This window comes from Vulpes vulpes, chromosome 10, assembly GCF_048418805.1.
Source record: "Vulpes vulpes isolate BD-2025 chromosome 10, VulVul3, whole genome shotgun sequence".
In the NCBI taxonomy this organism is placed as follows: domain Eukaryota; kingdom Metazoa; phylum Chordata; class Mammalia; order Carnivora; family Canidae; genus Vulpes; species Vulpes vulpes.
In genome coordinates this window covers 24995864-25014078 of record NC_132789.1, presented here as the reverse complement: position 1 = coordinate 25014078, position 18215 = coordinate 24995864, and the positions used below count along the sequence as shown (strand labels likewise).

The 18215-nt window shown below is 46.5% G+C and overlaps 1 protein-coding gene across 8 annotated transcripts in view; it reads right to left on the bottom strand.

Annotated features, from left to right (window-relative positions):
* Positions 1–18215, bottom strand: part of OSBP2 (oxysterol binding protein 2) — a 193526-nt gene that overhangs the window by 33038 nt on the left and 142273 nt on the right. The window contains exon 1 of one of the 8 annotated variants that reach the window (XM_072723169.1): positions 2348–2518. The exons of the other annotated variants lie outside the window; for them this stretch is intronic. The gene's annotated coding sequence lies outside the window, so the exon portion shown is untranslated. Of the gene's footprint in view, positions 1–2347; positions 2519–18215 lie in introns of those variants that run through there. 8 annotated transcript variants of the gene reach the window in all.

Sequence of the window (18215 nt, the reverse complement as noted above, 5' to 3'; positions counted from 1 at the left end):
CCACACTGAGGGGGATCTCTGTGCTTCTGGCCTGGGATACAAGATGTAACACCAGCAGAAGCACGCCCTGGTTTTCATGTGCCGGCTGAACCCAGTGCCTTTCCATTACCTCCCAGAAAAAGATGGTCCTTTAAAGAAAGGAAGTCTACATGAGCCCTGGGAGGGTGAAATGCTTCACCAGCCAGGACACAGTGCAGACCTGGGCTAGGGCCCACCCAAGTTTCAGTGGAGACCAGAAAGGAACCTGTGGATGCCTAGCAGGTGGTATCTCTGCCTAAGGCCCAGGGGTGAAGCCAGGAGTGGGGGGTGGGGTGGAAAAGCTGCACTGCAGACGTGCTGAGGCCGGGAGGGAGGCGGGGCAGCTGGCCCCAGCACAGGGGGGTGGGAGCCCAGGGGTGGGAGCAGGCAGGAGAGGATGAGGGACTGCCTTTACCGGGCAGTAGGTGTGAGCAAAAGGGCCAGTGAAAGGACCCCGAAGTGCACATGGCACCTGCCCTTTGCTTGGTGAGGATCTTTCTGCCCGTCCTTCCTGTCAAATACCGACCCCTCCACTGGGGTTTATCTTTCCCCTTCTCTCCAGGACATGCCCTGTCACACTGGCTCTACATGCCCAGCACTGCCTGCCTCCGCTGAACTCCCTGCAGTCAGCAGCTCTGCTTCACTCATTTGGCTTCTGACTGGCTCTGCACCCAGCTAGTGCCCTCCAGAAATGCTGCACAGATTACACTCAGACCCAATTTGGGTCTCAGCATCTTAGGAAGCAAGCTCTGGAAGAGGCAGCTTCTAATCGCCCAGCAATGAAGCAGCTGGATAAGAGGGCAGTGTCCTAACCTTGCACCTTTAGTACCCTCGTTTTACAAGTGAGGAAACTGAGATCAGAGCAGGATGGGTCCTACATGAGTGAGTGGCAGGGCTGGGAGGTCACGTTCCCCCCTGCCCTGCCATAATGGCCATTTCCCATCCTCCAGTGCAGGCCACACTGAGGGGATCTCTGTGCAGTGGGCCTGGGAGATATGCCATAAGGCCAGGAGAGGACACCCTGGCTTCTGTGAAGCCATGTATGGACTTCTGGTCCTGGGGTGACCACCCACTCTCACCCTGCACAGTGGTTTCTCTTTTTCATGGGACTAATGCGAGCATCTCGCCTTGCCCTCATGCTGCTGGCCTGCATCATCTCACTCCCTCTCTGAGACTGTCAGGCTTGCCAGGAAGAGGACAGAGCCAGACGGTCTGCACTGAGAGCACCCTATAAGACCCCGCCACCATGCCCTCCTCCACAAGAGGGCCAAGGGTCAAGGCAGGAGGCCTCTGGACCAAGACCACCAGAGTCAGGGTAGGAGCCCACATTCCTGCATTGCTGACTTCCAAGGACACTATTCACAGAGGAGTGACTAACTGGAGGGACTATGATGCGGGAAGGACAGGAAAGCTGCAGGGGGCAAGAAGAGGGCCCCTGGCAGGAGGCCGGCAACAGGGGACTTGTACCTCCCCATCCTCCTCAGGGCCATCGGTCATGCCTGCTTTGCAAAGGACAAGCCACTGTCCTGCTGTGCCTCCCAGCAGTGCTGCAAGGGAGCATGGTTCTGAACTCCTGCCCTGCTTCCTCAGGCCTTGCTCTGTGCACTGCCAAGCCCGCCATGCTTCTAATGCTCACATCAAACCTCCACAGCAAAGTGACCATGCAGGAGCCCGGGGAGTGGCTTTGCCATCTGCAGAGGCTGTGGCTTCGGAAACAAAGGGCACTGGACATGCAAGACGGAGAAGCTGACTGCTCTTCATCTTCCCCAGAGACAATGCAGCAGGGCCAGAGGGCCTGCACTTTCTAAGGAAAACGACTTCTCAGTAACTGCCAGGGAACTTGGCCTGACATTCCTCAGCCAGTGGCACTCCCAAGCCTCCTTGGCTAAAGCAGCAAAAGCAAACAGCAGCTCCAGACTGCAAAACATGAAAGAACAAATCGATCTGACCTCTGAGGCAGACTCGGAGCTCAAAACAAGTTGCAGGCAGCCCTCGGGTCAGTGGGACCATGTGAAACAAACAGGCCAGCCTATTCTCGAACACCACCATTTCTAGAAAAGTACTGATTCCTAAAATACCCATCAGTTTCCACCAGCTACACCCAAGAATGAATTCTTTTTGTTTGAAGAGAATAAATCCTGGGGCATCTGGGTAGTTCAGTCAGTTAAGGGCCCAACTTATCCTGATTTCAGGATCATGAGATTGAGCCCCGAGCCAGGCTCTATGCTGGACTGAAAGCCTGCTTAGGATTCTCTCTCTCCCTCTGTGCCCCCCTCCACTCTCTCAGTCTGAGAAAAAGAAGAGAATAAATCTATAAAACTGAGGTTACCAATATTCTAAGGCAGCAGTCCCAACTTCTCTGTCCACGTTGGCCAGGCCAGCAGTGTCTGGCAGTGGCCTCTCATCCATGGCCAGCTCTCCCAGTGTATGAGTTTCCAACCTTTAGTTGCCATACTGGCTTGACCAGTCCTCCCTTCCCCGCCCCCATTCATGTCCTCCTGGAATTTCAGAATGTGACCTTATTTAGAAGGGTTGTTACAGATGTAACTGGTTAGGATGAGGTCATCCTGGAACAGGGTACCTCCTTATTATGGCCTTATGATGTCCTTATAAGAAGAGGAGAAAAGATACTGAACTATATGACAGAGAGACAGACTGGTGGGGCAGACACGTTTACAAGCCAAAGAATGCCAAGGATTGTCGACAACACCAGAAGCTGAGAAAGGCCTGGAGCAGATTCTCCTGAGGCCTTCCAAGAGCATGGTCCTGTCAACACCTTGATTTCAGATTTCTGGCCTCCAGATCTGTGAGAGAATAAACTTCTGTGGTTTTATGCCACCAGTTATGGTAATTTGTTATGGCAACCCTAGAAAATGCAAACAGTGGCTTAAAACAACACGCATGCATTACCTTCCGGCCATGGAAGTCATGTCTTAAAATCAAGGTGTTTTAGGGCCGTGAAATCGGCCCTAAAGTCAGAGCTGCATTCCTCCTGGAGGCTCCAGGGTAGAATCTATTTCTACCCTGGCTTTCTACCCTACCTTTTTGGGCTTGTGGAGGCTAACCACATTCCTTGGGCTGTTGCCCCTAACCCCCTCCTCAAAGCCAACAGGGTAGCATCTCCCTGACTCTGACCCTCCTGCCCCCATCCTATAACGATGCTTGTGATTCTATTGGGCCCACTTGGATAATCCAGGATAGTCTCCCCATCCCACCGTCCTTAATCACATCTTGCAAATCCCTTTGCCATATAAAGTAATCTACACAGAGCTTCTGGGAATTAGGACTTGGATGTCTTTGGGGGCCATTATTCAGCTACCACACCAAGTAGCCATGGCTGAGCTCAACACTAGGCTCTGGTCATGGATCATCATGTTTGACTTACTGCCCTGGGGTGCGGCCCCTAGATGTTCTCTCGTTAAACATGGAGACCCTACCCGGGCACAGACACCTCCCAAATCCCTGTGTACCACCCTCAAAGCCTGGCACACGTGTCTTCCTACTGCTCAGAGAGGAGCAGGGTTGCAGGCCAGGTAGTCTGGCTTTGACCCCATGTGGCCTTGGGTAATACACTCTCCCACATGCATGGGGATAGCCATACCTGCTCTGGAAAGGAGTTAAGTGACTGGTGTGCAACCAGAACAGAGCTGGGACTTACTGGTCCCCAGCCCACCCAGACCCTGGTCATCCTTATCGGTACAATTCACTCTTGCACAGAATGAGTCTTGAGTTTGCTTCAAATGGTAGAGGTGTGGAGCTGAACAGGATCCCGGTGTGCTGGCTGTGCTCCCTGCCCCTGTCCCCCACTCGGCGATCTCCTCAATGCCTTTAATTATCAGCTCAGGCCAAGGAGCCCAGTGGGGACCCACACCAGGGCTGGGACCCTGTTTCACTCTCTTTTACAGGGGGACTCCTGGGAAGGAGTGGGTTGCCATGGAAACATTACAGTGGAGCCAGGTAGGCTATTTTTAGAAGTAGAGCTTTTTTTTTTTTTCATCTTTGGAGGAAAATGGATCTCTGTGTCCCCCTCCACAGGTGGGGAAGCCCTGTCAGGGGGCAGCAAACACAAGCTTAGAACCAAGAAACCAAAAGGCTGCACAGACTGGGTTGGAGGGGACAGGGAGACATGGTGGGGATGTGTGCCCCATTTTGTACTATCTCTTGCTTTTTTCTCTGGGAAGCCTGGCTCTGCCTTCATCTGCCCATGAGCTCCTCAGGGACAAGGCACAAGATAGCCATGCACCGTGCTGGAGATGAGTGAGAACAGCTCTGACTGTGGAGGGGCCTCAGGACAGGCAAAGTCAAGGTCAGAGGAAGTCCAGCACTCACTCCTCCCTTTGCACCTGCACCCAGCACTAGGCTGGATGAGTTGTAGGGGTGGGGGGTATGGAGGTGGTGCTGAGATGGGTCCTGACTGCAGAGGGAGGGGACAGACTATAGAGGTGCAGCAACAAGCACAGGGGCCCCCCAGAGTCCTGAGCAGAGAGGAATGTCAAGGAACATTCAAAAGGCCAAAAAGGCAGGAACTCCCCACCCCCACACCCCATGCTCCATGCCCAGCAAGGCCCGGGGCAGCACCTGCCTTTGTCCCATGTCTTTTCTCTTTCCTGGCTCTTCGGCTTGCCCTGTGCACACCCCCCACCCCCGTGGAGACCACATGGCCTCCGTGCTTTTCCACTTCTCCATTCCCTGCATTTCTTTCCTCCCTCGACTCTGTCTGGCAGATGGCTACACACATTGTCTTAATGTCTGTGTGTCCTTGCTCCCCCAGGCTGGCCCCACTGGCCCTGTTCTGGCCTTCCACAAGAGAGTGGTGAAGGATCCCACCTCTGCCACAGTAGGGGATGGGGTGGGGGGAGCCTGTGTTAATGCAGCATGGGCTCCACTGCACCTATTGTCTGTGACCCAACTGTCCAGTGACAGCTGATGGGCACTCACATCACCAGCAGGACTAACTCTGGCCCAGGGGTATAGGCCAGTGGCACGGTTAATGGGGACAGGTACTGCTCCCTTCCCTCCCTCAGTGGCCACACCTCCCAGACACCCGCAGGAGGGCTTTTGTCCTATCCTGAGCTGGAAGGTCTCTGCACAGGGAGTGCATCCTAGTATTTTGCAGTCTGGCTGTGCATAGACACCTCACTGCAGGGCCTCAGAGAAGACATAGACATAGAGGTATCGCATTTAAATGGGAACCGCGGGGGCACTGCACTCTTGGCAAAAACAGCCTTTTCCAATCCACAGTCTTAGCACCTCAAAAATCCAATTACAGCAGGTTTAGTGATTTTTATTGAAATTTCAGGAGGTTTGTTAAGCTGCTGGAATTTGATCGCAGAATCCAATCAGCCGGCTGCTGAGAACAGAGAGAAACAGGCCCTGAGGCAGGTCTACGGGATGTCAAATGACTTCAGTGGGTCTGAGAATGAACAGCCGGGTTGCTCAATGGCTGCCTACTCTAAGCGTCCATCTGTTGTGTCATTCTCACATACAACACAGTATGCGGCACGAATCACACCCCAAAGAGGGAAGGGTGGCATGGAGAGTTAAGGATCATGTCCAAGACCCCAGGCTCCCCAGAGGGGAGCTGGACTTGGCAGTGTAGTCTTTACAGAGAGCCTGGTGGCACCTGCCACACCAGATCCTAGAGGCTGGCCTGCACCTGGCACTGAGTGAAGCCCATGCCTGCCAGGGCCCTCCAACCTGGCCTGGAGGACGTGGGCAGGGAAATGAGCTTTGCCTAGGGGCTCGTGCTGGTCCTCTGGTCCCTGGCCCTAGAGGAGGACCTGCCGGTCCTCTGCTACACTCAGGCAAGGCTGAGAGGTCTTTGGGAGCTTCTGAGAGAACAGGGAGCCTGAGACCTCTGATGGAGATCAGGCTCAGGGACCCCTGGTGACAGTGTCAGAGAGGGGACTTCAAGTCTGGAGAGGGGCCCCAGGAGGCCGCCTACAGGAAAAGGAAGGAGCAGGAGCAGGAGGTTGGAGCACTGAGTATGAGCACCCCTAAAGTACAGTGCTTGAGGCAGGTCAGAGGGCTCCATCCTGGAGAATGAAGCACGTGGCCCGAGTCAGATGTGACAGGGGGCCACTGAGGGTTCGTGGGCATAGATTGGCCACCAAGGCACTGCCAGTCCTTCCTGACTGGGGACCCCGGAAGGAAAGCAGGCCTGTCTTCCCCAAAGTAGGTTCTGTGGGACACTAGTCCTGTAGAGAGCTCTGCAAAAAAGGAACCAGTGATGATTAAAAAAAAAATGCTTTGGAAAATAGGATGAATGATGTCCCTCCCCAAAGGGGCAGGTGACTGAATACTCAGAGAAGCTCAGACCTGAGGGCAGTGGAAGGCATGTCAGGATCTATGTGGATGGAAAAATCAGATAATGATAAATAATAAATTGTGAGACCTTGGCAGGCAGATAGAAAACACAAACCAGAGCACCATCGTAGTCTTGGCCTTTGGTCTGTGGCTCATCTCCCCTCCTCTTTCATTGGTGACCAGCAAAGGGTATGTTGAGGGCATCAAGGACCTGGTGAGACACATCTGGGCTCTCTGGCAACCTTCCCTGGAGAGGCATATGGGGTGACACCCTAACCAGGGACAGTTATCAGCAAGGCCCAGGTATAGGGCCTGAGGGATGGATATCCCGGGCTGATAGAGAAACTGGGCTTTGCTTTCATTCTACTAGAGCTACAAGGGTCAGAACCCTCATCCTACAGACACATCTTTGGCAGCCAAATCTCTGATCTTCCCAGGGAAAAATACTCCCTGGGACCCCTCGACTGGCTACAGACTCCAGCAAGCAGAAGGCTGGCAAAAATCCCCAAGGGCAAAGAAAGCCATCTCCTTTTCTCTCACTGCAGGGGGCTAGGGCCCAGGGTCAAAGCCAAGAGCCACAGTGAAAGGTGAAAAGTAAGCACACATGAGTGACAGGATGGCCACAGAAACTGGTGCCTCCCCGACACGGCAGAAAGCTGCGACCAGGAGCCACACTATTCTCAGGATGACGAACAGCTCTGGAAGCAGGGTCCACCTCCTCCAGGGAAATAAACACTGGCACAGAAACGGAACATAAAAATAGAGGCGCGTGCTCCAATTATGGCAGCCACTGTGATGCTGAGGACAACTTGCCACCCACAGCCTCCTCCACCCGGCAGCATGCCCAGCCTACCGCTAGCTTCCACTCTAACCAGGGTTTCCGGGTGGGGGGTGGGGGTGTCTCTCTGATGGAATAGAGGTGCTATTCAGGGAGACGACCCCCTCCCAGGGCCTCCGGTTCACTCGCCTGCCTTATCTTGGCTGGAGTCTCGCCCCAGGACCCCAAGGTGCAGAAATGGGCTGGGAATGACCGCCACCTCGAGGCAGGTACATCAGGGCCGGGCCTAGTACTTCTGCAGCCCACTCACCTGTTGTAAGCTGACTGGGGCAAAGAGTTGCGGCTTCCACCTGAGCCCTTGGTTTGTGGCCATGGGATCAGTGAGAAGGAGCCTTGATGGACAACAAGGAATCCCACTTGTCTGAGTCTTTCAACTCACTTGGCACAGACATGTACCTCAAGGCGGAAGCAAGGGGGACTAAATTCTAAAGCAGGGTCTGGCAACCCTGCTTCAGTCCCTGAAAACCCTCTGATCTGTCCCAGAGGGAGCCAGGGCTGTTGAGCAGGTCACTGGAAACTATTAATTTACATTTTCCTGGCTTGAAGACAGCCACAGCTGCTTATCCTTGGAAACCATCTGATGTCCATGTAATCACACTAAAGAACTTTCCACGTGTGGTTGCCTATAGGCGTCCACCACAAGGAGTGAGCTAAAGCAGGGGGCCTGGGGTGGGGAGAAAGGTCCTATTACCTAGGAGCCATGTCAGCCCGATTGGTCCCCACATCCCGAGACAGGTACATAGGAAGTGCTAACTAGGAATCTGTTGAGAGAATGGATGACACTAGAGACAATGGGTTGGAAAAGTGTTTTGTGAACCGTGGCAGCATGCAAGTGGGAGCAGTGGGGATTGTGGTGCTTTGGGATTAGGAGAGGGGTCCAGGTGCAGAGTTTTCCTCTACGCTGCCTCTGGTTTTCTCGGGCTACTACAGGAATCCAAAGTGAAGTGAATCACAACCCAGTTGCCCTGTGACCCACTCCCTTGACCAGACTTCCTTGCACAGTTGTTGCGTGCTCTGCGGCAACATGATCAGGGTCCCGAGGGTAAGGGGATGAGGAAAACAAAAGAAAAGTAAAGAGATGGGGACAGGAGGGACACAGTGGATGATGTCCAAGCAGTGTCAACTTTATTCAGGGTTCTTACAGTATTATATAGCACAAGCAGAACAAAAATAAAGGAATACCTACATGCATGATAAACCCTACTGACACAGGAGGGTCCTAGTTAATAGATAAACATGCTATTCTAGGTACATACACTCAAAAGGACAATAGATATGATTAACAGACCAGTAAGAATAGCACAGACCCATATTTAACTTTACTACCAGGCTAGAACACATTATATCAATTGTATTATGCGGGTGATCACGTAAAAGCGAGCTCCGGAAACCATTGCTCAAGCCCTTTCTCAAGCGTCAACCAACTATTTACCCTTTGGGCTCCTGAGCCTTATGAGTAAATGAGGGACGCAAGTCCGAGCTTGGTTTGGTTTAGTAACTCTAGCTAGTCCATGGCCGTCCACACACAGTCCTTACAAAGATCCTCTTTTCCACCTTGCACACGTTCTCCAGGTGCCCTCCCTCCTCTTCTGACTGCAGGGTGGCAAGTGGGGGGCCCTGGCCCTGGCTGAGCTCTGCAGGGTCAAGGGGTGAGGGAGAGACCCACAGTCCCTGTGGAGGGGGAGTCTCAGACTGTGTTCCATGTGAGGCAAGACAGGCAAATGTGTGTCTTAAACAACAGGATAAAGCAGCCCTTCTCGTTTAATTGTCCAAGTAAGAGATGTTTTCCCCTTTTACGAGTCAAATACACTGACCTGTCTTACCACTGTGGCCTTGTACAGTTATGTAACATCTTAAATGGGTGAATGCCTACCGAGTGCTTAGCACCGTGCCTGGCCTACAGTGAGGACACAATTATCAGGCGTTATTACCTGCCTATAAAAACGATCCACACTTGTAGAAAAATGGAAAAGCTCTATAGAGAAAAGCAGGAAGTAGCAAAGAAACAATCTCCAGCAGTTCTCCTCTAGATAGCCTCATCTGTCTGTCTGATGCTATGGCAACCTCTCCCTGCCCACTCAAACGTGCTGCATGGGACACGGGCTGCCTCCTTCATTCCAATTCCGTGCCGGCCAGGTGGCCACAAACACCCAAATAAGAGGCCTTTCTGGGGCCAGGAGAGCAGGTGGGAACTCTCGTCATTTGAAAGATCTGTGCTCAGGGTCGCAGCCCACCTGGAGCCAGGCTCCCTCCATTACCAGCTCCCTCTCCATCTGCATCCCTGGAGGCGTCCCCGCGCCCTGCCCAGCATGTGAAGCCTGAGCCAAACAACAGGCTTACAGAGTGGAGAACCAGAAGGCAGAGGTGCCACCTCGGGAGGGCCTGCCTCTAATGCCAACACGGGGAAAGTACACTTGGCGACAGAATATGTTCAAAGTAAACGAGCCCAGAGTGAGGCTGTGAGAAGGGGTGGAGGGGGTGGGGATTATTTTGGGGGAGGCTATTTTAGCTCCTCCAGAGCTCCTTTTATACCTCTCCTAGTTCTGGGTCACTGTCCGAGCAGCTGGGAGCCTGGCACATGCTCTATCTTTGTTGCCACCTGAACATTCTTCCTGGAGGATATCTAGGGCAGTGGGCAGCCCTCCTTTGTTGGGGTGACCCAGAACTGATGGGGAGAGGCTGATGCAAGGGTCAGGGAGGACGTGGAAGGTATTCCTACACCCGAAAGACTTTGAGGTCTGTCCAATTGCCAATAGAGTTCTTTATTTTCTGTTGTCTGCATCCCTAGGTCATTAGAGAGACCACTGGGTAGGCAGGTCCTCGCTTTAAGTGCTCATTTGGACACCAACAGGCTGTGTGACTTTGAGCAGGTCCCTTTCCTCAGTGTTTGCTCCTGTAAGAGAAGGCCCTCTACTAGGCAGACCCACGCCTGCCAACTCCAGTCAAGGGCCTCAGGACTGGGGTGAGGGGGGTGGGAGAGGGGAGCGATGACACACTCAGGTTCTTGTGCTCTGGGAGTGGGAAAAGGAGGACATGACCATGTAAACAACTGCAAACAACTGCGTCCCCTGGATTTGACAATTCAGCAGAACTGCTCATTTATGAGGAAATCCTGGGAGCCAGGCCAGAGGCCAAGATCTATGGGCTCCCCCACCACTGTGAAATGGAGCAGAAAGCCGACAGAGAGTAACTGCATCCAGCCAGGTAGGCTGAGCCCAGATCTGCCACCTGGGGACTCTGCACCAGGGCCCAGATCCAGAATGGGGAGAAGGCAAAGGGGCTGAGGAAAGGTCTGCAGCAGAAAAGACTCAAGAAGAGTCATTCACTAGCACCCTCTCCCCTCTGCACTGCTCCTTCTCCATTGGTCAGTATGGAGGCAGCTGCCATCCCTGTCTAGGTTCAGCATCACCTCCCTGCCCCATCTCCCTTGTACCCATACCCGTTGGATTGAGGGTGGGCAGTCACTGCCCACAGCTCAGGAGGAACCTACCAACAGGACCAGCGCAAACACTGCTGTGAGAAGGTGGCTTCCAAGGCTTGGCTTGTGGGAAAGCTACCCAAGTTGTTGTTGCTAAAGAGGAAAATCATTTTGAAAATAATGAGGCAGAAAAACTCCATATTTGGGAAGGAAACTGCTTACCAGGAGCTTGGCCAAAGACAGATGAGGTGGGATTTAGCCTGCCTCTTCCTCAAGAGGCTGAGTGAAGGCCATGATCCCAGCCTCCCTGCAGCCCCTAGCTCTGACCACCTGCTTGCCCAGCCTCCTTCAGAGGGGACCTGCTTTCTCCTGGGTCAGCGAGCATCACTCTCAGGTTCTTGGGCAGTTACATTTTTTACTGTAAGGTAATAATTTTTTTTTCTAAAAGAAATGGAATTTAAAAATTCCTACATGTGGGATCATATTGGTCAAGAAACTAAAGGGGACTGTTCCTAAAAGCTGAAGGGGGCTGTTTCCAACTGCCAAGTCCTGGTGACCAGGAGCTGATTCCTGGGCAGGAAATACCTCGGGGAACCTTGGGGGGGGGGGTGATATGGTGGAAGTGACAGCTATGTGAGGCCAGGGAGGAGGTGGAGTAGGGATGTCAAGAGTGGCAAAGAACCTTATCTCAGAGCCACTGGCTGGGGACCCCGCTACGCAGCAGCTGCTCCCTGAGCCTGCAGGGGGGGCTCCTCAGAGCCTGAGCAATACCAGACCCTCAGAGCTTGGCTGGGACCTTCCCCTCAACTGCAGAGCCACTTTGTGCTCAGAGATTGTTCACACAGGCTGTGGGGCTGAGAAAGAAACCTGAACACCCCCAAAGATGCACACACCACGTAGGCTGGGAGGGTGTCAGAATATGATCCTGCAAAATCCCAAACTCCACAGCCAACTGGGCTTGAATTACAACCAGCCTGCAGAAAGCCAACGTCTTGGGGCCAAGTTTCCACCCAAGACTCATCTCAGATTGGCTCCATGGTGGCCTGGTGATGCTCCCCTTAACTAGGTCATTCTGTGGCTGAGAACTTTCTGGTGTCCCTGCTCTAGGCCTACCAGGGGGAGAGAATGAAGGAATGGGGGGCCGTGAGGTCTTTGGGGGCTGTGCTGAGGAATATCCAAGGCCATTTAAGACCAGAGAGGGCCTTGGAGCCTTGGAATATCTGAGTCCTACAAAGAGTCCCTTTTCTGGAGCAGGTGAGCCTGAGGCAGAGAGCTGGACAACAACAGCAGTGGCCACTGCCTGCTGACAACACAAGTTACTTTACAACTCATTAAGCACTCTGCCAGACAGTGCCCCCCGGCTCGCCACACTGCCCCGCTGTGCTGCGGGCTCCGCTGGCCTTAAATGTCTGGGATGCTGACGTGCCATGAAGTGAGGTGCCTGCCTACAGTCATCTGGGCTGCTTTGACTCTAGGACTTAGCTGCTGGGTTCCTGAGAAGGGATATGCCAGGGCAGTGGGCACATAAGCCAGAACACAAAGAAGAAACAGCTTCTTTATAGTCTGAAAGAAAAATAAACCCTAGAATTATATAGCTCATAAAAACATCTTTCAAAAATAAAGTAGAAAGAAAGATAAAACCTGAGAGAATCTGCAGCTGGCTGAGAAGTGCGCTGTAAAATGTTAAAGGAAGTTCTTCAATCTGAGAGAAAACGATACCAAATGGAAACTCAGATCCCAGCAAAAGAATGAGAGGTGCTAAAAAAGATAAATATGTGAGTAAATGTAAAAGATGCTGGTTTTCTCACTTTTAAATTTCACATTGAGATAAATGCCTGTATAGAGCAAGAAAAAAGTATATTGTAGGTTTTATATCATCTTTAAAAGTAAAATAAAACACAATGGAGAAGATGAGGGCAATAGAAGAGCATCATTATAAGGTTCTTAAGAGCTGAAATAGTAAAGGATTTGAAGGAAGTCTGTGATATGTTAAAGATATGTAATGTAAACCCTAGAGCAACCTACCAAGAAGAGAGGTGTATAGTTATGGGTTAGTAAAGAGGAAAAATGAAATACAAAAATTATACCACAGATGGCAGGCAAGGAGGAAAAAAAAGTGCATGGAAATAGAAGAGACCAAAACAAATAGCAAAATGGTAGATTTAAACCCAACCATATCGATAATTACACTAAATGAAAATAGTCTCGACACTCTAATTAAATGTCAGAGACTTTATCAGACTGTGGAAAAAAGTAAGACTCATGATATGCTATCTACAAAGAATCCTGTAAATATAAAAGCATAGATAAAATAACCAACCATATGCTTTCTACAATAAACACAACTTTAAAGATACCAAGGGAAAAAATAAAAAATAAAAAAATAAAGATACCAAGGGGCTGAATGTAAGACTGGAAAAAAGAAACATCAGGCAAACAGCAATTACAAGATCAGCATCCAAAAGGAGGCTTGAGGACAGAGATAAAGAGGAAACTTTCATAATGACAAAAGACACCAATTCATCAAAACGACCCAAACTCTTGAATGCACAGGCAACTTTTGGCAGAGTTTGAAAAGTACAGGAAACAAAAACAGAAATGAAAGGGAAAAGAGACAAACCTGCAATTATGGTTAGAGATTTCAATACTACTTTCTTAGGGATTGATAGAAATAGATAAAGTGAATAAGGATTTGAATAAGGACATGAATCTTCGAAGTATCCTTTATCAGTCAACTTGACCTAATGGATACTTATAGAACACTCTACAACCCTGCAATGGCAGGATACACATTCTTTTCAACAATACATTAAACATTTACCATATCAGTGCCTATGCTGGGCCACAAATCAGGTCTTAAATTTACATTATAAAATGTGTGTTCTTTGGAAAATACTCAAATACACACACTTCCGTGTCTGTCAGTTTCCAAATAACTGACGGATCAAATAAAAAACCACACAGGAAATTAGAAAATATTCTGAAATGAGTGATGAAGAAAATGTAACATATCAATTTTGTGGGATGCAGCTAAAGCAGTGTTTGGAGGGAAATGCATAGATTTACATAATTATTATACAAAAGAAGAAAAGTTTAAAAGATCTATTTATGATGATCTAAGGTGATAATAGATCTAAAAAAATCTATTTATGACGATCTATTTCTGGATGATCTAAGCTTCCACCTTAAGAAACTAGAAAAAGAAAAGCACCTATACTCAAAATGAGTAGAAGAAATAACATGATAAAGAGCAGAAATCAGTGAAATAGAAAACAGAATAACAATGGAAAGATTTAAAGCTTTGAAAAGATTTTCTTTGAAATGATCAGGAAATTGACATGCTAGAACTATCAAGAAAGAAGGAAAATGCAAATTACCAATAACAGAAATGAAAGAAGTACATCACTACAACTCTTATTGGCACTAAAGAGATATTAAAAGACTATTATGTAAAATATTATGCCAATAAGTATGATACCTTTGATGATATGGAATAGTTCTTGAAAGAAGAGATTACCAGAAATGACACACTAAAAAAGCCTGTTATGAAGAATCTGGATTTAAAATTAAAAACCTTTAAAAAAAAAAAAAAAACCTTTTCCTCAAAGAAAACTCAGGTACAAATGGCTGCACTGATGAAATCCTACCAAATATTTAGGGAAGAAGTAATACAATTAGTATACAAATTTTGTCAAAAAAAAAAAAAAAAAAAAGAAGAGGGAGAAACAATTCTCAATTATCTTATGAGGCACTACTATTTTATGAAATACCAGTATTACACATACCAAAAGCAGACAAAGACATTACAAGAAAACTACAGCTTAAGATCCCTCATGAATATGGAAGCAAAATTCCCTGACAAAATATTAGCCAAAAAAATTCAGCTAAAAGGGATAATACCTTATGAACAAGTAGGGATTATTTCAGGAATGCAAGGTTTAACATTTTAAATTAATACAATTCATATCAACAGTATAAAGAAAAATATATAATTAACACAATAAATACTAAAAAAAAGCATTTGACAAAACTCAATACCCATTTAAGACAAAAACACAGAACACTTGGAAGAAAAAGGAACTTTCCCACCATTACATAAGACATCTATGACAATCTTACGGTTATCTTCATACCTAATGATGAAAAGTTGAACTTTTTCCCCTAAGATCAGGAGCAAGGCAAGTCACTTCTATTCAATATTACACTGGAGGTCCTTGCTAGTGCAAAAAGGAAATGAAAAGAAACCAAAGCATACAAGTTAGAAAGGCAGAGGTCAAAGGCCTTTAGGTACAGACAACACGATCACCTATACAGGAAATCCTGAGGAATCCAAAGAAAAGCCACTAGAACTAACAGGTGAATTTAGCAAGATAGCAGAATACAAGGTTATATACAACAATTGTATTTCTATAATACCAACAAATAGCTGGAAAATAAAAATGTAAAAATACTGTTTATAATAGCAACAAAACCAGTAAATACTGACAGGCAAATTTAACAAAATCTGTGCAAGAAAACACATAGCTTAGAGAAATTAAAGAAAACATAAATAAACAAATACCATGTTCATGAATTAGAAACTTCAATGTCATTAAGATGTCAATTCTCCACAAATTGATCTATAGACTGAATACAATCCCAATCAACATCCCAGCTGACTTTTTTGTAGGAACTGACACGCCAATTCTTTTTTTTTTTTAAGATTTTTAAATTTATTTATGATAGACATAGAGAGAGAGAGAGGCAGAGTCACAGGCAGAGGGGAGGCAGGCTCCATGCCAGGAGCCCGACGCGGAACTCGATCCTGGGACTCCAGGATCGTGCCCTGGGCCAAAGGCAGGCGCTAAACCGCTGAGCCACCCAGGGATCCCTGACATGCCAATTCTAAAATTTATATAGAAATCAAAGAACAAGGAAGAGCCAAAACCATTTGGGAAAAGAACAAAGCTGGAGGACTTAGGCTACCTGATATCATGATTTACTATGCAGCTAGAGTAATCAAGACAGTATAGTATTGGCATAAGGATAAATTTATAATGGAACATAATAGAGTTCAGAAACAGACCTATACGTGTGTAATCAACTGATTTTCAACAAAAGTGTTAAGGTAAGTCAATGAGAGAAATGCTTTATTTTTTAAAGAAAATGGTACTTAACAACTGAACATTCACATGGAGAAGAAAATAACCTTGACAACTACCTCACACCATACAGAAAATGAACTGAAGGTGGATCTTACAACTAAATATAAAAGCTGAAACTACAGAACATCCAGAAGGAAATGGGGCTATTTTGAAGTGGCCAAAAAAATTTCTTAGAATGCAAAAAAAGCACAATCATGAAAGAACTGACAAATAGTTCTAATCAAAATTAAAACCCTGTGCTCTCAGAAAGACAGCATTAAAAATGAAAAGATAAATCAGAGATTAGGAGAACTTGTTCTTAGTACATATTCCTGAAAAAGAACTTGTATTCAGAATACATAAAGAACTGCCAAAACTCAATAATAAGGCAAACAGCCCCCCCCATAGGCAAAAGATTTGAAAAGGTACTTTATGAAAGAATATATATAAATGATTAATAAGTACATGAAAAGATGCTCAACATCATTAATCAATGAAAAATAAATTAAAACTACAGTAAGATACTGCTACATGCTCACTAGAATAGGCAACTTAAAAATAATGGTAGCAAGTGTTGGCAGGATGTAGGGCAACAGAACTCACACACATTGCTAATTGGGATGTAATGTGGTACCAACCATTTGGGAAAACAGGCAATTTCTTATAAAGATAATCGTACACTTACAAGATGACCCACAATTCTTCTTATAAGTATATCTAAGAGAAGTAAAAATTGATGTCCACAAAAATACATGCATTTTAAATGTTCATAGCAGCTTTTTGGCTCATAGAAGCCCCAAACTGGAAGCAACCTGTATGTCCATTAACAGGTGAATGGACAATTGTAGCATATGGAAAATTACCAATAAAAAGGAATAAATTATGTATTCACACAAGAATGAACTTCAAAAACATTGTGCTGAATGAAAGAAGTCACACACACTCCTGTCTGATTCCAGTATATAAAATTCTAGACAAATGAAACTATAGTGCAAAAAGATCAGTGGTTGTCCGGAGCTAGGCATGAAGGGCATTGGCTGCAAAGGGGCATGAGGAAACTTTTTGGGATGATAAAAATGTTCTATATCTTATTTGGAGTGGTGGTTATACAGGTATATATATATACATTGTTAAAACTCACAGAATGGTTAAAGTCAGTACATTTGATTGTACTTAAATTATACATCAATAAAGTTGATTTAAAAAGACAAAAATGGATAACCACCCACGGATCCAGGTGTAGTAATATATTCTACAGATATGTAGATACACATGCAGATGTGACCAAAGACTGATATATAATAAATGTACATTTCAGGGTTGCCTAGCTGGCTCAGTTGGAGGAACATGGACTCTGGATCTCTGGATTGTGAGTTCAAATCCCATGCTGGGTGTAGAGATTACTTAAATAAATAAAACTTAAAAAAAATTACATTTTAGTATTGTTTGCAATAGTAACAAGTCTATAAACATCCTAAATGCCCCTTAGAAGGGACTGGTTACTAAACTATGATACATGCATATAACAGAGTATTACAAAGATGTTCTCTAACATTGCTCTCTAACAATCCATGAGCTTCTGTGTGATATGAAAAAAACTTGAAGACATAGTCAAAGAAAAAGATCAAGGTAGAACAGTATTATAGTATGATTCAATTTACTTTTTTTTAAAGATTTTATTTATTTATTCACGAGAGACACACAGAGAGAAGGCAGAGACATAGGCAGAAGGAGAAGCAGGCTCCATGCAGGAAGCCTGATCCCAGGACTCCAGGATCACACCCTGGGCCAAAGGCAGGCTCCAAACCACTAAGCCACCCAGGATCCCCTCAATTTACTTTTTAAAGGGTATCTACAATGTATATGTTTTTAAAGAGTATTTAAGAAAAACAGTTAAGATCAATAAAACCAAAGTCTGATTCTTTGAAAATATCAATAAAATCTATACACTTCTAGCCAGTTTGAGGAGGAAAAAAAAGGTATAACCAATTACCAATATCAGCAATGAAAGAGGGGACATCACTGCAGATATTAAAGGGTAAGAAGGAAATATTGCGAACAACTATGTGCTCACAGATTCAACAACTTAGATGAAGTAAATCCTTGAGACACAAAAATACTGCAAATTACTCAGTAAAAAAATAAATAAATAATCTAAATAGTTTATTAAGGAAATTGATCTTATAGTTAAATATCTTTAAGGAAACTCAGGTCTAAGAAGGATCTGCTGACAAGTTCTACCAAACACTTAAGGAAAAAACAATATCAATTCTACATGGACATGGACTCTGTCAGAAAATTAAAGAGGAGGGAATATTTCCCATTTCATAAGGTCAGAATTACCTGATACTAGAATTATCTGATACCAGGCAAGGACATTACAAAACAAACAAGGAAAAATCTTATAGACCAATATTCCTCATGAAAAAAGACACAAAAATCCTCAAAAGAAGTATTAAACAGATATAATCCAACGGTATATAAAAAGGATAATACATCTTAATTAATTGAA